We start from the raw sequence: 18,594 nt of genomic DNA, 5'->3' as shown, positions 1-18,594 counted from the left end.
GCACTGTGAACCTGCTGAACTGTTGACAGCTGTGCTTTTGATATGTAGGGTCGAAACCTTTATCTCGGCCCCTCTATCACGATTTGTTGAAGATGCTGTGATTTCCTGCTTTACCGATTTACTGCGATTCAGCCAACTTCAGGCAATTAGTGCAAGCAACGGAAAATAGATCTTATCGATAATTTACAGAAACTGTTGACATTGTTTTTGATACGGTGCTTGGGAAAAAAAACTCCAAAAATTTATCCACCTCGCAAAATACACTTGTCAAAAGTGGGATTTGAACCCACGCCTCCAAAGGAGACTGTGACCTGAACGCAGCGCCTTAGACCACTCGGCCATCCTGACACTCTTAACACTGCACTGATGGCTCAATTTCCAGCTTATAAACCAAAATGAGTGCCATGTACTGAGTGAATGTTGTTTAATGTCCTCTGTATTTTCAATTCCAGACCTTCCTGCTCAGGGAAACAGTGGGATCTGAAGCTGATGAAGGAGAGAGGATGGATCATCCTGACAGTGGATCCGGTGGTAACTGCTACTAATTCTCAATCATCTACTACATGGGGTGTGGACATGCTGAATTTTGAGCCAGTGCACATGGCCGGTGGTGACTGCTACTAATTCTCAATCATCTACTACAAGGGGTGTGGACATGCAGAATTTGGAGCCAGTTCAAGATTCAGATCAGGAGGTGCCTGGCTCCATACCAATCAACTCAGTGCCTCTGAGACAAGGACTTGAACGGTACAGTTTAAGTCCTCGACCGCCATGCTCAACATGGCTGCAAGGATTCGGGGTGGATTGACTGAATGTGGCATTTCTTGTTGTGTACTATTCTTGTATACTGGATTAGTATAGTATCTTTTTTTTGAGCAGCTATGTTTGTTTTGTATTGGTTAAGGAGAAATGTTGTGTTCGTCATGGGCACGCCTATGATGCACACCAAGGGAGGTAGGGAGTGTTAGTCTCCCTCGAGTTTTGGAGTTGGATGGTAGGCGCGGTGACGTGGAACCGGAGAGAATAAAAGGTCAGGGAAGGTGTTCCTCGTGGCCAATGACTCTATATTATTTTCTGTGTATTTATAAAAACTTATCTGTGAAACAGGCACTGTGTGTGCACGATGCAACACACCCCTCCCATGCCCTGACTACAGAAGTTAAAAACCAGCTGTGATTGGGACGCAGGGGACCCTGGTGCCACTGAACCTTCTGCACTGTGAACCTGCTGAACTATAGACAGCTGCGCTCTTGATATGTAGGGTCGAAACCTTTATCTCTGCCCCTCTATCACGATTTGTTAAAGATGCTGTGATTTCCCACTTTACCGATTTACTGCGATTTAGCCAACTTCAGGATATTAGTGCAAGCAACGGACAATAGATCTTATCGATAATGTACAGAAACTGTTGACATTGTTTTTGATACGGGTGCTTGGAAAAAAAAAGTCCAAAAATGTATCCACCTCGCAAAAGACACTTGTCAGAAGTGGGATTCGAACCCACGCCTCCAAAGGTGACTGCAATCTGATCGCAGCACCTTAGACCACTCGGCCATCCTGACACTCTTGACACTGCACTGATGGCTCAATTTCCAGCTTATAAACCAAAATGAGTGCCATGTACTGAGTGAATGTTGTTTAATGTCCTCTGTATTTTCAATTCCAGACCTTACTGCTCAGGGAAACAGTGGGATCTGAAGCTGATGAAGGAGAGAGGATGGATCATCCTGACAGTGGATCCGGTGGTGACTGCTACTAATTCTCAATCATCTACTACATGGGGTGTGGACATGCTGAAATTTGAGCCAGTGCACATGGCCGGTGGTGACTGCTACTAATTCTCAATCATCTACTACAGGGGGTGTGGACATGCAGAATTTGGAGCCAGTTCAAGATTCAGATCAAGAGGTGCCTGGCTCCATACCAATCAACTCAGTGCCTCTGAGACAAGGACTTGAACGGTACAGTTTGAGTCCTCGACCGCCATGCTCAATGCGGCTGCAAGGATTCGGGATGGATTGACTGAATGTGGCATTTCTTGTTGTGTACTATTCTAGTATACTGGTTTAGTATAGTATCTTTTTTTTGAGCAGCTATGTTTGTTTTGTATTGGTTAAAGAGAAATGTTGTGTTCGTCATGGGCACGCCTATGATGCACACCGAGGGAGGTAGGGAGTGTTATTCTCCCCCGAGTTTTGGAGTTGGATGGTAGGCGCGGTGACGTGGAACCGGAGAGAATAAAAGGTCAGGGAAGGTGTTCCTCGTGGCCAATGACTCTATATTATTCTCTGTGTATTTATTAAAACTTATCTGCGAAACAGGCACTGTGTGTGCACGATGCAGCACACCCCTCCCATGCCCTGAATACAGAAGTTAAAAAACAGCTGTGATTGGGACGCAGGGGACCCTGGTGCCACTGAACCTTCTGCACTGTGAACCTGCTGAACTATTGACAGCTGTGCTTTTGATATGTAAGGTCGAAACCCTTATCTCGGCCCCTCTATCACGATTTGTTGAAGATGCTGTGATTTCCTGCTTTACCGATTTACTGCGATTTAGCCAACTTCAGGCAATTAGTGCAAGCAACGGAAAATGGATCTTATCGATAATTTACAGAAACTGTTGACATTGTTTTTGATACGGTGCTTGGGAAAAAAAACTCCAAAAATGTATCCACCTCGCAAAATACACTTGTCAGAAGTGGGATTTGAACCCACGCCTCCAAGGGAGACTGCGACCTGAACGCAGCGCCTTAGACCACTCAGCCATCCTGACACTCTTCACACCTCACTCATGGCTCAATTTCGAGCGTATAAACCAAAATGAGTGCCATGTACTGAGTGAATGTTGTTTAATATCCTCTATATTTTCAATTCCAGACCTTCCTGCTCAGGGAAACAGTGGGATCTGAAGCTGATGAAGGAGAGAGGATGGATCATCCTGACAGTGAATCCGGTGGTGACTGCTACCAATTCTCAATCATCGACTACATGGGGTGTGGACATGCTGAATTTTGAGCCAGTGCACATGGCCGGTGGTGACTGCTACTAATTCTCAATCATCTACTACAAGGGGTGTGGACATGCAGAATTTGGAGCCAGTTCAAGATTCAGATCAGGAGGTGCCTGGCTCCATACCAATCAACTCAGTGCCTCTGAGACAAGGACTTGAACTGTACAGTTTGAGTCCTCGACCGCCATGCTCAACGCGGCTGCAAGGATTCGGGGTGGATTGACTGAATGTGGCATTTCTTGTTGTGTACTATTCTTGTATACTGGTTTAGTATAGTATCTTTTTTTGGAGCAGCTATGTTTGTTTTGTATTGGTTAAGGAGAAATGTTGTGTTTGTCATGGGCACGCCTATGATGCACACCAAGGGAGGTAGGGAGTGTTAGTCTCCCTCGAGTTTTGGAGTTGGATGGTAGGCGCGGTGACGTGGAACCGGAGAGAATAAAAGGTCAGGGAAGGTGTTCCTCGTGGCCAATGACTCTATATTATTCTCTGTGTATTTATTAAAACTTATCTGCGAAACAGGCACTGTGTGTGCACGATGCAACACACCCCTCCCATGCCCTGAATACAGAAGTTAAAAACCAGCTGTGATTGGGACGCAGGGGACCCTGGTGCCACTGAACGTTCTGCACTGTGACCCTGCTGAACTATTGACAGCTGTGCTTTTGATATGTAGGGTCGAAACCCTTATCTCGGCCCCTCTATCACGATTTGTTGAAGATGCTGTGATTTCCTGCTTTACCGATTTACTGCGATTTAGCCAACTTCAGGCAATTAGTGCAAGCAACGGAAAATGGATCTTATCGATAATTTACAGAAACTGTTGACATTGTTTTTGATACGGTGCTTGGGAAAAAAAACTCCAAAAATGTATCCACCTCGCAAAATACACTTGTCAGAAGTGGGATTTGAACCCACGCCTCCAAGGGAGACTGCGACCTGAACGCAGCGCCTTAGACCACTCAGCCATCCTGACACTCTTCACACCTCACTCATGGCTCAATTTCGAGCATATAAACCAAAATGAGTGCCATGTACTGAGTGAATGTTGTTTAATATCCTCTATATTTTCAATTCCAGACCTTCCTGCTCAGGGAAACAGTGGGATCTGAAGCTGATGAAGGAGAGAGGATGGATCATCCTGACAGTGAATCCGGTGGTGACTGCTACCAATTCTCAATCATCGACTACATGGGGTGTGGACATGCAGAAGTTTGAGCCAATGCACATGGCCGGTGGTGACTGCTACTAATTCTCAATCATCTACTACAAGGGGTGTGGACATGCAGAATTTGGAGCCAGTTCAAGATTCAGATCAGGAGGTGCCTGGCTCCATACCAATCAACTCAGTGCCTCTGAGACAAAGACTTGAACGGTACAGTTTGAGTCCTCGACCGCCATGCTCAATGCTGCTGCAAGGATTCGGGGTGGATTGACTGAATGTGGCATTTCTTGTTGTGTACTATTCTAGTATACTGGTTTAGTATAGTATCTTTTTTTTGAGCAGCTATGTTTGTTTTGTATTGGTTAAAGAGAAATGTTGTGTTCGTCATGGGCACGCCTATGATGCACACCAAGGGAGGTAGGGAGTGTTATTCTCCCCCGAGTTTTGGAGTTGGATGTTAGGCGCGGTGACGTGGAACCGTAGAGAATAAAAGGTCAGGGAAGGTGTTCCTCGTGGCCAATGACTCTATATTATTCTCTGTGTATTTATTAAAACTTATCTGCGAAACAGGCACTGTGTGTGCACAATGCAACACACCCCTCCCATGCCCTGAATACAGAAGTTAAAAACCAGCTGTGATTGGGACGCAGGGGACCCTGGTGCCACTGAACCTTCTGCACTGTGAACCTCCTGAACTATTGACAGCTGTGCTTTTGATATGTATTGTCGAAACCTTTATCTCGGCCCCTCTATCACGATTTGTTGAAGATGCTGTGATTTCCTGCTTTACCGATTTACTGCGATTTAGCCAACTTCAGGCAATTAGTGCAAGCAACGGAAAATAGATCTTATCGATAATTTACAGAAACTGTTGACATTGTTTTTGATACGGTGCTTGGGAAAAAAAACTCCAAAAATGTATCCACCTCGCAAAATACACTTGTCAGAAGTGGGATTTGAACCCACGCCTCCAAGGGAGACTGCAAGCTGAACGCAGCACCTTAGACCACTCAGCCATCCTGACACTCTTCACACCTTGCTCATGGCTCAATTTCGAGCGTATAAACCAAAATGAGTGCCATGTACTGAGTGAATGTTGTTTAATATCCTCTATATTTTCAATTCCGGACCTTCCTGCTCAGGGAAACAGTGGGATCTGAAGCTGATGAAGGAGAGAGGATGGATCATCCTGACAGTGAATCCGGTGGTGACTGCTACTAATTCTCAATCATCGACTACATGGGGTGTGGACATGCAGAAGTTTGAGCCAGTGCACATGGCCGGTGGTGACTGCTACTAATTCTCAATCATCTACTACAAGGGGTGTGGACATGCAGAATTTGGAGCCAGTTCAAGATTCAGATCAGGAGGTGCCTGGCTCCATACCAATCAACTCAGTGCCTCTGAGACAAGGACTTGAACGGTACAGTTTGAGTCCTCGACCGCCATGCTCAACGTGGCTGCAAGGATTCGGGGTGGATTGACTGAATGTGGCATTTCTTGTTGTGTACTATTCTTGTATACTGGATTAGTATAGTATCTTTTTTTGGAGCAGCTATGTTTGTTTTGTATTGGTTAAGGAGAAATGTTGTGTTCGTCATGGGCACGCCTGTGATGCACAGCAAGGGAGGTAGGGAGTGTTAGTCTCCCTCGAGTTTTGGAGTTGGATGGTAGGCGCGGTGACGTGGAACCGGAGAGAATAAAAGGTCAGGGATGGTGTTCCTCGTGGCCAATGACTCTATATTATTTTCTGTGTATTTATTAAAACTTATCTGCGAAACAGGCACTGTGTGTGCACGATGCAACACACCCCTCCCATGCCCTGACTACAGAAGTTAAAAACCAGCTGTGATTGGGACGCAGGGGACCCTGGTGCCACTGAACCTTCTGCACTGTGAACCTGCTGAACTATAGACAGCTGCGCTCTTGATATGTAGGGTCGAAACCTTTATCTCTGCCCCTCTATCACGATTTGTTAAAGATGCTGTGATTTCCCGCTTTACCGATTTACTGCGATTTAGCCAACTTCAGGAAATTAGTGCAAGCAACGGACAATAGATCTTATCGATAATTTACAGAAACTGTTGACATTGTTTTTGATACGGGTGCTTGGAAAAAAAAAGTCCAAAAATGTATCCACCTCGCAAAAGACACTTGTCAGAAGTGGGATTCGAACCCACGCCTCCAAAGGTGACTGCAACCTGAACGCAGCACCTTAGACCACTCGGCCATCCTGACACTCTTGACACTGCACTGATTGCTCAATTTCCAGCTTATAAACCAAAATGAGTGCCATGTACTGAGTGAATGTTGTTTAATGTCCTCTGTATTTTCAATTCTAGACCTTACTGCTCAGGGAAACAGTGGGATCTGAAGCTGATGAAGGAGAGAGGATGGATCATCCTGACAGTGGATCCGGTGGTGACTGCTACTAATTCTCAATCATCTACTACATGGGGTGTGGACATGCTGAAATTTGAGCCAGTGCACATGGCCGGTGGTGACTGCTACTAATTCTCAATCATCTACTACAGGGGGTGTGGACATGCAGAATTTGGAGCCAGTTCAAGATTCAGATCAAGAGGTGCCTGGCTCCATACCAATCAACTCAGTGCCTCTGAGACAAGGACTTGAACGGTACAGTTTGAGTCCTCGACCGCCATGCTCAATGCGGCTGCAAGGATTCGGGATGGATTGACTGAATGTGGCATTTCTTGTTGTGTACTATTCTAGTATACTGGTTTAGTATAGTATCTTTTTTTTGAGCAGCTATGTTTGTTTTGTATTGGTTAAAGAGAAATGTTGTGTTCGTCATGGGCACGCCTATGATGCACACCAAGGGAGGTAGGGAGTGTTATTCTCCCCCGAGTTTTGGAGTTGGATGGTAGGCGCGGTGACGTGGAAACGGAGAGAATAAAAGGTCAGGGAAGGTGTTCCTCGTGGCCAATGACTCTATATTATTCTCTGTGTATTTATTAAAACGTATCTGCGAAACAGGCACTGTGTGTGCACGATGCAACACACCCCTCCCATGCCCTGAATACAGAAGTTAAAAACCAGCTGTGATTGGGACGCAGGGGACCCTGGTGCCACTGAACCTTCTGCACTGTGAACCTGCTGAACTGTTGACAGCTGTGCTTTTGATATGTAGGGTCGAAACCCTTATCTCGGCCCCTCTATCACGATTTGTTGAAGATGCTGTGATTTCCTGCTTTACCGATTTACTGCGATTTAGCCAACTTCAGGCAATTAGTGCAAGCAACGGAAAATGGATCTTATCGATAATTTACAGAAACTGTTGACATTGTTTTTGATACGGTGCTTGGGAAAAAAAACTCCAAAAATGTATCCACCTCGCAAAATACACTTGTCAGAAGTGGGATTTGAACCCACGCCTCCAAGGGAGACTGCGACCTGAACGCAGCGCCTTAGACCACTCAGCCATCCTGACACGCTTCACACCTCACTCATGGCTCAATTTCGAGCGTATAAACCAAAATGAGTGCCATGTACTGAGTGAATGTTGTTTAATATCCTCTATATTTTCAATTCCAGACCTTCCTGCTCAGGGAAACAGTGGGATCTGAAGCTGATGAAGGAGAGAGGATGGATCATCCTGACAGTGAATCCGGTGGTGACTGCTACCAATTCTCAATCATCGACTACATGGGGTGTGGACATGCAGAAGTTTGAGCCAGTGCACATGGCCGGTGGTGACTGCTACTAATTCTCAATCATCTACTACAAGGGGTGTGGACATGCAGAATTTGGAGCCAGTTCAAGATTCAGATCAGGAGGTGCCTGGCTCCATACCAATCAACTCAGTGCCACTGAGACAAGGACTTGAACGGTACAGTTTGAGTCCTCGACCGCCATGCTCAACGTGGCTGCAAGGATTCGGGGTGGATTGACTGAATGTGGCATTTCTTGTTGTGTACTATTCTTGTATACTGGATTAGTATAGTATCTTTTTTTGGAGCAGCTATGTTTGTTTTGTATTGGTTAAGGAGAAATGTTGTGTTCGTCATGGGCACGCCTATGATGCACACCAAGGGAGGTAGGGAGTGTTAGTCTCCCTCGAGTTTTGGAGTTGGATGGTAGGCGCGGTGACGTGGAACCGGAGAGAATAAAAGGTCAGGGAAGGTGTTCCTCGTGGCCAATGACTCTATATTATTCTCTGTGTATTTATTAAAACTTATCTGCGAAACAGGCACTGTGTGTGCACGATGCAACACACCCCTCCCATGCCCTGACTACAGAAGTTAAAAACCAGCTGTGATTGGGACGCAGGGGACCCTGGTGCCACTGAACCTTCTGCACTGTGAACCTGCTGAACTATAGACAGCTGCGCTCTTGATATGTAGGGTCGAAACCTTTATCTCTGCCCCTCTATCACGATTTGTTAAAGATGCTGTGATTTCCCGCTTTACCGATTTACTGCGATTTAGCCAACTTCAGGAAATTAGTGCAAGCAACGGACAATAGATCTTATCGATAATTTACAGAAACTGTTGACATTGTTTTTGATACGGGTGCTTGGAAAAAAAAAGTCCAAAAATGTATCCACCTCGCAAAAGACACTTGTCAGAAGTGGGATTCGAACCCACGCCTCCAAAGGTGACTGCAACCTGAACGCAGCACCTTAGACCACTCGGCCATCCTGACACTCTTGACACTGCACTGATGGCTCAATTTCCAGCTTATAAACCAAAATGAGTGCCATGTACTGAGTGAATGTTGTTAAATGTCCTCTGTATTTTCAATTCCAGACCTTACTGCTCAGGGAAACAGTGGGATCTGAAGCTGATGAAGGAGAGAGGATGGATCATCCTGACAGTGGATCCGGTGGTGACTGCTACTAATTCTCAATCATCTACTACATGGGGTGTGGACATGCTGAAATTTGAGCCAGTGCACATGGCCGGTGGTGACTGCTACTAATTCTCAATCATCTACTACAGGGGGTGTGGACATGCAGAATTTGGAGCCAGTTCAAGATTCAGATCAAGAGGTGCCTGGCTCCATACCAATCAACTCAGTGCCTCTGAGACAAAGACTTGAACGGTACAGTTTGAGTCCTCGACCGCCATGCTCAATGCTCCTGCAAGGATTCGGGGTGGATTGACTGAATGTGGCATTTCTTGTTGTGTACTATTCTAGTATACTGGTTTAGTATAGTATCTTTTTTTTGAGCAGCTATGTTTGTTTTGTATTGGTTAAAGAGAAATGTTGTGTTCGTCATGGGCACGCCTATGATGCACACCAAGGGAGGTAGGGAGTGTTATTCTCCCCCGAGTTTTGGAGTTGGATGGTAGGCGCGGTGACGTGGAACCGGAGAGAATAAAAGGTCAGGGAAGGTGTTCCTCGTGGCCAATGACTCTATATTATTCTCTGTGTATTTATTAAAACTTATCTGCGAAACAGGCACTGTGTGTGCACAATGCAACACACCCCTCCCATGCCCTGAATACAGAAGTTAAAAACCAGCTGTGATTGGGACGCAGGGGACCCTGGTGCCACTGAGCCTTCTGCACTGTGAACCTCCTGAACTATTGACAGCTGTGCTTTTGATATGTATTGTCGAAACCTTTATCTCGGCCCCTCTATCACGATTTGTTGAAGATGCTGTGATTTCCTGCTTTACCGATTTACTGCGATTTAGCCAACTTCAGGCAATTAGTGCAAGCAACGGAAAATAGATCTTATCGATAATTTACAGAAACTGTTGACATTGTTTTTGATACGGTGCTTGGGAAAAAAAACTCCAAAAATGTATCCACCTCGCAAAATACACTTGTCAGAAGTGGGATTTGAACCCACGCCTCCAAGGGAGACTGCAACCTGAACTCAGCACCTTAGACCACTCAGCCATCCTGACACTCTTCACACCTTGCTCATGGCTCAATTTCGAGCGTATAAACCAAAATGAGTGCCATGTACTGAGTGAATGTTGTTTAATATCCTCTATATTTTCAATTCCGGACCTTCCTGCTCAGGGAAACAGTGGGATCTGAAGCTGATGAAGGAGAGAGGATGGATCATCCTGACAGTGAATCCGGTGGTGACTGCTACTAATTCTCAATCATCGACTACATGGGGTGTGGACATGCAGAAGTTTGAGCCAGTGCACATGGCCGGTGGTGACTGCTACTAATTCTCAATCATCTACTACAAGGGGTGTGGACATGCAGAATTTGGAGCCAGTTCAAGATTCAGATCAGGAGGTGCCTGGCTCCATACCAATCAACTCAGTGCCTCTGAGACAAGGACTTGAACGGTACAGTTTGAGTCCTCGACCGCCATGCTCAACGTGGCTGCAAGGATTCGGGGTGGATTGACTGAATGTGGCATTTCTTGTTGTGTACTATTCTTGTATACTGGATTAGTATAGTATCTTTTTTTGGAGCAGCTATGTTTGTTTTGTATTGGTTAAGGAGAAATGTTGTGTTCGTCATGGGCACGCCTATGATGCACAGCAAGGGAGGTAGGGAGTGTTAGTCTCCCTCGAGTTTTGGAGTTGGATGGTAGGCGCGGTGACGTGGAACCGGAGAGAATAAAAGGTCAGGGAAGGTGTTCCTCGTGGCCAATGACTCTATATTATTTTCTGTGTATTTATTAAAACTTATCTGCGAAACAGGCACTGTGTGTGCACGATGCAACACACCCCTCCCATGCCCTGACTACAGAAGTTAAAAACCAGCTGTGATTGGGACGCAGGGGACCCTGGTGCCACTGAACCTTCTGCACTGTGAACCTGCTGAACTATAGACAGCTGCGCTCTTGATATGTAGGGTCGAAACCTTTATCTCTGCCCCTCTATCAAGATTTGTTAAAGATGCTGTGATTTCCCGCTTTACCGATTTACTGCGATTTAGCCAACTTCAGGAAATTAGTGCAAGCAACGGACAATAGATCTTATCGATAATTTACAGAAACTGTTGACATTGTTTTTGATACGGGTGCTTGGAAAAAAAAGTCCAAAAATTTATCCACCTCGCAAAAGACACTTGTCAGAAGTGGGATTCGAACCCACGCCTCCAAAGGTGACTGCAACCTGAACGCAGCACCTTAGACCACTCGGCCATCCTGACACACTTGACACTGCACTGATTGCTCAATTTCCAGCTTATAAACCAAAATGAGTGCCATGTACTGAGTGAATGTTGTTTAATGTCCTCTGTATTTTCAATTCCAGACCTTACTGCTCAGGGAAACAGTGGGATCTGAAGCTGATGAAGGAGAGAGGATGGATCATCCTGACAGTGGATCCGGTGGTGACTGCTACTAATTCTCAATCATCTACTACATGGGGTGTGGACATGCTGAAATTTGAGCCAGTGCACATGGCCGGTGGTGACTGCTACTAATTCTCAATCATCTACTACAGGGGGTGTGGACATGCAGAATTTGGAGCCAGTTCAAGATTCAGATCAAGAGGTGCCTGGCTCCATACCAATCAACTCAGTGCCTCTGAGACAAGGACTTGAACGGTACAGTTTGAGTCCTCGACCGCCATGCTCAATGCGGCTGCAAGGATTCGGGATGGATTGACTGAATGTGGCATTTCTTGTTGTGTACTATTCTAGTATACTGGTTTAGTATAGTTTCTTTTTTTTGAGCAGCTATGTTTGTTTTGTATTGGTTAAAGAGAAATGTTGTGTTCGTCATGGGCACGCCTATGATGCACACCAAGGGAGGTAGGGAGTGTTATTCTCCCCCGAGTTTTGGAGTTGGATGGTAGGCGCGGTGACGTGGAACCGGAGAGAATAAAAGGTCAGGGAAGGTGTTCCTCGTGGCCAATGACTCTATATTATTCTCTGTGTATTTATTAAAACTTATCTGCGAAACAGGCACTGTGTGTGCACGATGCAACACACCCCTCCCATGCCCTGAATACAGAAGTTAAAAACCAGCTGTGATTGGGATGCAGGGGACCCTGGTGCCACTGAACCTTCTGCACTGTGAACTTGCTGAACTATTGACAGCTGTGCTTTTGATATGTAGGGTCGAAACCCTTATCTCGGCCCCTCTATCACGATTTGTTGAAGATGCTGTGATTTCCTGCTTTACCGATTTACTGCGATTTAGCCAACTTCAGGCAATTAGTGCAAGCAACGGAAAATGGATCTTATCGATAATTTACAGAAACTGTTGACATTGTTTTTGATACGGTGCTTGGGAAAAAAAACTCCAAAAATGTATCCACCTCGCAAAATAGACTTGTCAGAAGTGGGATTTGAACCCACGCCTCCAAGGGAGACTGCGGCCTGAACGCAGCGCCTTAGACCACTCAGCCATCCTGACACTCTTCACACCTCACTCATGGCTCAATTTCGAGCGTATAAACCAAAATGAGTGCCATGTACTGAGTGAATGTTGTTTAATATCCTCTATATTTTCAATTCCAGACCTTCCTGCTCAGGGAAACAGTGGGATCTGAAGCTGATGAAGGAGAGAGGATGGATCATCCTGACAGTGAATCCGGTGGTGACTGCTACCAATTCTCAATCATCGACTACATGGGGTGTGGACATGCAGAAGTTTGAGCCAGTGCACATGGCCGGTGGTGACTGCTACTAATTCTCAATCATCTACTACAAGGGGTGTGGACATGCAGAATTTGGAGCCAGTTCAAGATTCAGATCAGGAGGTGCCTGGCTCCATACCAATCAACTCAGTGCCACTGAGACAAGGACTTGAACGGTACAGTTTGAGTCCTCGACCGCCATGCTCAACGTGGCTGCAAGGATTCGGGGTAGATTGACTGAATGTGGCATTTCTTGTTGTGTACTATTCTTGTATACTGGATTAGTATAGTATCTTTTTTTGGAGCAGCTATGTTTGTTTTGTATTGGTTAAGGAGAAATGTTGTGTTCGTCATGGGCACGCCTATGATGCACACCAAGGGAGGTAGGGAGTGTTAGTCTCCCTTGAGTTTTGGAGTTGGATGGTAGGCGCGGTGACGTGGAACCGGAGAGAATAAAAGGTCAGGGAAGGTGTTCCTCGTGGCCAATGACTCTATATTATTCTCTGTGTATTTATTAAAACTTATCTGCGAAACAGGCACTGTGTGTGCACGATGCAACACACCCCTCCCATGCCCTGACTACAGAAGTTAAAAACCAGCTGTGATTGGGACGCAGGGGACCCTGGTGCCACTGAACCTTCTGCACTGTGAACCTGCTGAACTATAGACAGCTGCGCTCTTGATATGTAGGGTCGAAACCTTTATCTCTGCCCCTCTATCACGATTTGTTAAAGATGCTGTGATTTCCCGCTTTACCGATTTACTGCGATTTAGCCAACTTCAGGAAATTAGTGCAAGCAACGGACAATAGATCTTATCGATAATTTACAGAAACTGTTGACATTGTTTTTGATACGGGTGCTTGGAAAAAAAAAGTCCAAAAATGTATCCACCTCGCAAAAGACACTTGTCAGAAGTGGGATTCGAACCCACGCCTCCAAATGTGACTGCAACCTGAACGCAGCACCTTAGACCACTCGGCCATCCTGACACTCTTGACACTGCACTGATGGCTCAATTTCCAGCTTATAAACCAAAATGAGTGCCATGTACTGAGTGAATGTTGTTAAATGTCCTCTGTATTTTCAATTCCAGACCTTACTGCTCAGGGAAACAGTGGGATCTGAAGCTGATGAAGGAGAGAGGATGGATCATCCTGACAGTGGATCCGGTGGTGACTGCTACTAATTCTCAATCATCTACTACATGGGTTGTGGACATGCTGAAATTTGAGCCAGTGCACATGGCCGGTGGTGACTGCTACTAATTCTCAATCATCTACTACAGGGGGTGTGGACATGCAGAATTTGGAGCCAGTTCAAGATTCAGATCAAGAGGTGCCTGGCTCCATACCAATCAACTCAGTGCCTCTGAGACAAAGACTTGAACGGTACAGTTTGAGTCCTCAACCGCCATGCTCAATGCTGCTGCAAGGATTCGGGGTGGATTGACTGAATGTGGCATTTCTTGTTGTGTACTATATAAAAGGTCAGGGAAGGTGTTCCTCGTGGCCAATGACTCTATATTATTCTCAGTGTATTTATTAAAACTTATCTGCGAAACAGGCACTGTGTGTGCACGATGCAACACACCCCTCCCATGCCCTGACTACAGAAGTTAAAAACCAGCTGTGATTGGGACGCAGGGGACCCTGGTGCCACTGAACCTTCTGCACTGTGAACCTGCTGAACTATAGACAGCTGCGCTCTTGATATGTAGGGTCGAAACCTTTATCTCTGCCCCTCTATCACGATTTGTTGAAGATGCTGTGATTTCCCGCTTTACCGATTTACTGCGATTTAGCCAACTTCAGGAAATTAGTGCAAGCAACGGACAATAGATCTTATCGATAATTTACAGAAACTGTTGACATTGTTTTTGATACGGGTGCTTGGAAAAAAAAAGTCAAAAAATGTATCCACCTCGCAAAAGACACTTGTCAGAAGTGAGATTCAAACCCACGCCTCCAAAGGAGACTGCGACCTGAACGTAGCGCCTTAGACCACTCGCCATCCTGACACTCTTGACACTGCACTGATGGCTCAATTTCCAGCTTATAAACCAAAATGAGTGCCATGTACTGAGTGAATGTCGTTTAATGTCCTCTGTATTTTCAATTCCAGACCTTACTGCTCAGGGAAACAGTGGGATCTGAAGCTGATAAAGGAGAGAGGATGGATCATCCTGACAGTGGATCCGGTGGTGACTGCTACTAATTCTCAATCATCTACTACATGGGGTGTGGACATGCTGAATTTTGAGCCAGTGCACATGGCCGGTGGTGACTGCTACTAATTCTCAATCATCTACTACAGGGGGTGTGGACATGCAGAATTTGGAGCCAGTTCAAGATTCATATCAGGAGGTGCCTGGCTCCATACCAATCAACTCAGTGCCTCTGAGACAAGGACTTGAACAGTACAGTTTGAGTCCTCGACCGCCATGCTCAACGCGGCTGCAAGGATTCGGGGTGGATTGACTGAATGTGGCATTTCTTGTTGTGTACTATTCTTGTATACTGGTTTAGTATAGTATCTTTTTTTTGAGCAGCTATGTTTGTTTTGTATTGGTTAAGGAGAAATGTTGTGTTCGTCATGGGCACGCCTATGATGCACACCAAGGGAGGTAGGGAGTGTTAGTCTCCCCCGAGTTTTGGAGTTGGATGGTAGGCGCGGTGACGTGGAACCGGAGAGAATAAAAGGTCAGGGAAGGTGTTCCTCGTGGCCAATGACTCTATATTATTCTCTGTGTATTTATTAAAACTTATCTGCGAAACAGGCACTGTGTGTGCACGATGCAACACACCCCTCCCATGCCCTGAATACAGAAGTTAAAAACCAGCTGTGATTGGGACGCAGGGGACCCTGGTGCCACTGAACGTTCTGCACTGTGACCCTGCTGAACTATTGACAGCTGTGCTTTTGATATGTAGGGTCGAAACCCTTATCTCGGCCCCTCTATCACGATTTGTTGAAGATGCTGTGATTTCCCGCTTTACCGATTTACTGCGATTTAGCCAACTTCAGGCAATTAGTGCAAGCAACGGAAAATAGATCTTATCGATAATTTACAGAAACTGTTGACATTGTTTTTGATACGGTGCTTGGGAAAAAAAAGTACAAAAAAGTATCCACCTCGCAATATACACTTGTCAGAAGTAGGATTTGAACCCACCCCTCCAAGGGAGACTGCGACCTGAACGCAGCACCTTAGACCACTCGGCCATCCTGACACTCTTCACACCTCGCTCATGGCTCAATTTCGAGCGTATAAACCAAAATGAGTGCCATGTACTGAGTGAATGTTGTTTAATGTCCTCTGTATTTTAAATTCCAGACCTTCCTGCTCAGGGAAACAGTGGGATCTGAAGCTGATGAAGGAGAGAGGATGGATCATCCTGACAGTGAATCCGGTGGTGACTGCTACTAATTCTCAATCATCGACTACATGGGGTGTGGACATGCAGAAGTTTGAGCCAGTGCACATGGCGGGTGGTGACTGCTACTAATTCTCAATCATCTACTACAAGGGGTGTGGACTTGCAGAATTTGGAGCCAGTTCACGATTCAGATCAGGAGGTGCCTGGCTCCATACCAATCAACTCAGTGCCTCTGAGACAAGGACTTGAACGGTACAGTATGAGTCCTCGACCGCCATGCTCAACGCGGCTGCAAGGATTCGGGGTGGATTGACTGAATGTGGCATTTCTTGTTGTGTACCATTCTTGTATACTGGATTAGTATAGTATCTTTTTTTTGAGCAGCTATGTTTGTTTTGTATTGGTTAAGGAGAAATGTTGTGTTCGTCATGGGCACGCCTATGATGCATACCAAGGGAGGTAGGGAGTGTTAGTCTCCCCCGAGTTTTGGAGTTGGATGGTAGGCGCGGTGACGTGGAACCGGAGAGAATAAAAGGTCAGGGAAGGTGTTCCTCGTGGCCAATGACTCTATATTATTCTCTGTGTATTTATTAAAACTTATCTGCGAAACAGGCACTGTGTGTGCACGATGCAACACACCCCTCCCATGCCCTGAATACAGAAGTTAAAAACCAGCTGTGATTGGGACGCAGGGGACCCTGGTGCCACTGAACCTTCTGCACTGTGAACCTGCTGAACTATTGACAGCTGTGCTTTTGATATGTAGGGTCGAAACCTTTATCTCTGCCCCTCTATCACGATTTGTTAAAGATGCTGTGATTTCCCGCTTTACCGATTTACTGCGATTTAGCCAACTTCAGGAAATTAGTGCAAGCAACGGACAATAGATCTTATCGATAATTTACAGAAACTGTTGACATTGTTTTTGATACGGGTGCTTGGAAAAAAAAAGTCCAAAAATGTATCCACCTCGCAAAATACACTTGTCAGAAGTGGGATTTGAACCCACGCCTCCAAGGGAGACTGCGACCTGAAAGCAGCGCCTTAGACCACTCAGCCATCCTGACACTCTTCACACCTCACTCATGGCTCAATTTCGAGCGTGTAAACCAAAATGAGTGCCATGTACTGAGTGAATGTTGTTTAATATCCTCTATATTTTCAATTCCAGACCTTCCTGCTCAGGGAAACAGTGGGATCTGAAGCTGATGAAGGAGAGAGGATGGATCATCCTGACAGTGAATCCGGTGGTGACTGCTACCAATTCTCAATCATCGACTACATGGGGTGTGGACATGCAGAAGTTTGAGCCAGTGCACATGGCCGCTGGTGACTGCTACTAATTCTCAATCATCTACTACAAGGGGTGTGGACATGCAGAATTTGGAGCCAGTTCAAGATTCAGATCAGGAGGTGCCTGGCTCCATACCAATCAACTCAGTGCCTCTGAGACAAGGACTTGAACGGTACAGTTTGAGTCCTCGACCGCCATGCTCAACGTGGCTGCAAGGATTCGGGGTGGATTGACTGAATGTGGCATTTCTTGTTGTGTACTATTCTTGTATACTGGATTAGTATAGTATCATTTTTTGGAGCAGCTATGTTTGTTTTGTATTGGTTAAAGAGAAATGTTGTGTTCGTCATGGGCACGCCTATGATGCACACCAAGGGAGGTAGGGAGTGTTATTCTCCCCCGAGTTTTGGAGTTGGATGTTAGGCGCGGTGACGTGGAACCGGAGAGAATAAAAGGTCAGGGAAGGTGTTCCTCGTGGCCAATGACTCTATATTATTCTCTGTGTATTTATTAAAACTTATCTGCGAAACAGGCACTGTGTGTGCACAATGCAACACACCCCTCCCATGCCCTGAATACAGAAGTTAAAAACCAGCTGTGATTGGGACGCAGGGGACCCTGGTGCCACTGAACCTTCTGCACTGTGAACCTCCTGAACTATTGACAGCTGTGCTTTTGATATGTATTGTCGAAACCTTTATCTCGGCCCCTCTATCACGATTTGTTGAAGATGCTGTGATTTCCTGCTTTACCGATTTACTGCGATTTAGCCAACTGCAGGCAATTAGTGCAAGCAACGGAAAATAGATCTTATCGATAATTTACAGAAACTGTTGACATTGTTTTTGATACGGTGCTTGGGAAAAAAAACTCCAAAAATGTATCCACCTCGCAAAATACACTTGTCAGAAGTGGGATTTGAACCCACGCCTCCAAGGGAGACCGCAACCTGAACGCAGCACCTTAGACCACTCAGCCATCCTGACACTCTTCACACCTTGCTCATGGCTCAATTTCGAGCGTATAAACCAAAATGAGTGCCATGTACTGAGTGAATGTTGTTTAATATCCTCTATATTTTCAATTCCGGACCTTCCTGCTCAGGGAAACAGTGGGATCTGAAGCTGATGAAGGAGAGAGGATGGATCATCCTGACAGTGAATCCGGTGGTGACTGCTACTAATTCTCAATCATCGACTACATGGGGTGTGGACATG

The 18,594-nt window shown here is 45.8% G+C and overlaps 8 non-coding genes across 8 annotated transcripts; all 8 read right to left on the bottom strand.

Moving 5' to 3' along the window:
* Positions 1-265: 265 nt before the first annotated feature.
* Positions 266-348, bottom strand: TRNAL-CAG (transfer RNA leucine (anticodon CAG)). Its single transcript has one exon. It is a non-coding gene; the product is annotated as a tRNA-Leu (tRNA).
* Positions 349-2,692: 2,344 nt separating this feature from the next.
* Positions 2,693-2,775, bottom strand: TRNAL-CAG (transfer RNA leucine (anticodon CAG)). The gene has a single exon. It is a non-coding gene; the product is annotated as a tRNA-Leu (tRNA).
* A 1,130-nt stretch (positions 2,776-3,905) lies between these two features.
* Positions 3,906-3,988, bottom strand: TRNAL-CAG (transfer RNA leucine (anticodon CAG)). Its single transcript has one exon. It is a non-coding gene; the product is annotated as a tRNA-Leu (tRNA).
* Positions 3,989-6,332: 2,344 nt separating this feature from the next.
* On the bottom strand, positions 6,333-6,415 carry TRNAL-CAG (transfer RNA leucine (anticodon CAG)). Its single transcript has one exon. It is a non-coding gene; the product is annotated as a tRNA-Leu (tRNA).
* Positions 6,416-7,545: 1,130 nt separating this feature from the next.
* Positions 7,546-7,628, bottom strand: TRNAL-CAG (transfer RNA leucine (anticodon CAG)). Its single transcript has one exon. It is a non-coding gene; the product is annotated as a tRNA-Leu (tRNA).
* Positions 7,629-8,759: 1,131 nt separating this feature from the next.
* Positions 8,760-8,842, bottom strand: TRNAL-CAG (transfer RNA leucine (anticodon CAG)). The gene has a single exon. It is a non-coding gene; the product is annotated as a tRNA-Leu (tRNA).
* Positions 8,843-11,185: 2,343 nt separating this feature from the next.
* Positions 11,186-11,268, bottom strand: TRNAL-CAG (transfer RNA leucine (anticodon CAG)). Its single transcript has one exon. It is a non-coding gene; the product is annotated as a tRNA-Leu (tRNA).
* A 1,130-nt stretch (positions 11,269-12,398) lies between these two features.
* On the bottom strand, positions 12,399-12,481 carry TRNAL-CAG (transfer RNA leucine (anticodon CAG)). The gene has a single exon. It is a non-coding gene; the product is annotated as a tRNA-Leu (tRNA).
* Positions 12,482-18,594: the final 6,113 nt, after the last annotated feature.

The sequence above is a fragment of the Pleurodeles waltl genome, unplaced genomic scaffold, assembly GCF_031143425.1.
Source record: "Pleurodeles waltl isolate 20211129_DDA unplaced genomic scaffold, aPleWal1.hap1.20221129 scaffold_39, whole genome shotgun sequence".
Lineage (NCBI taxonomy): Eukaryota > Metazoa > Chordata > Amphibia > Caudata > Salamandridae > Pleurodeles > Pleurodeles waltl.
The sequence above is the reverse complement of the archived record's forward strand: the minus strand, read 5'-3'. Positions and strand labels throughout refer to the sequence as shown.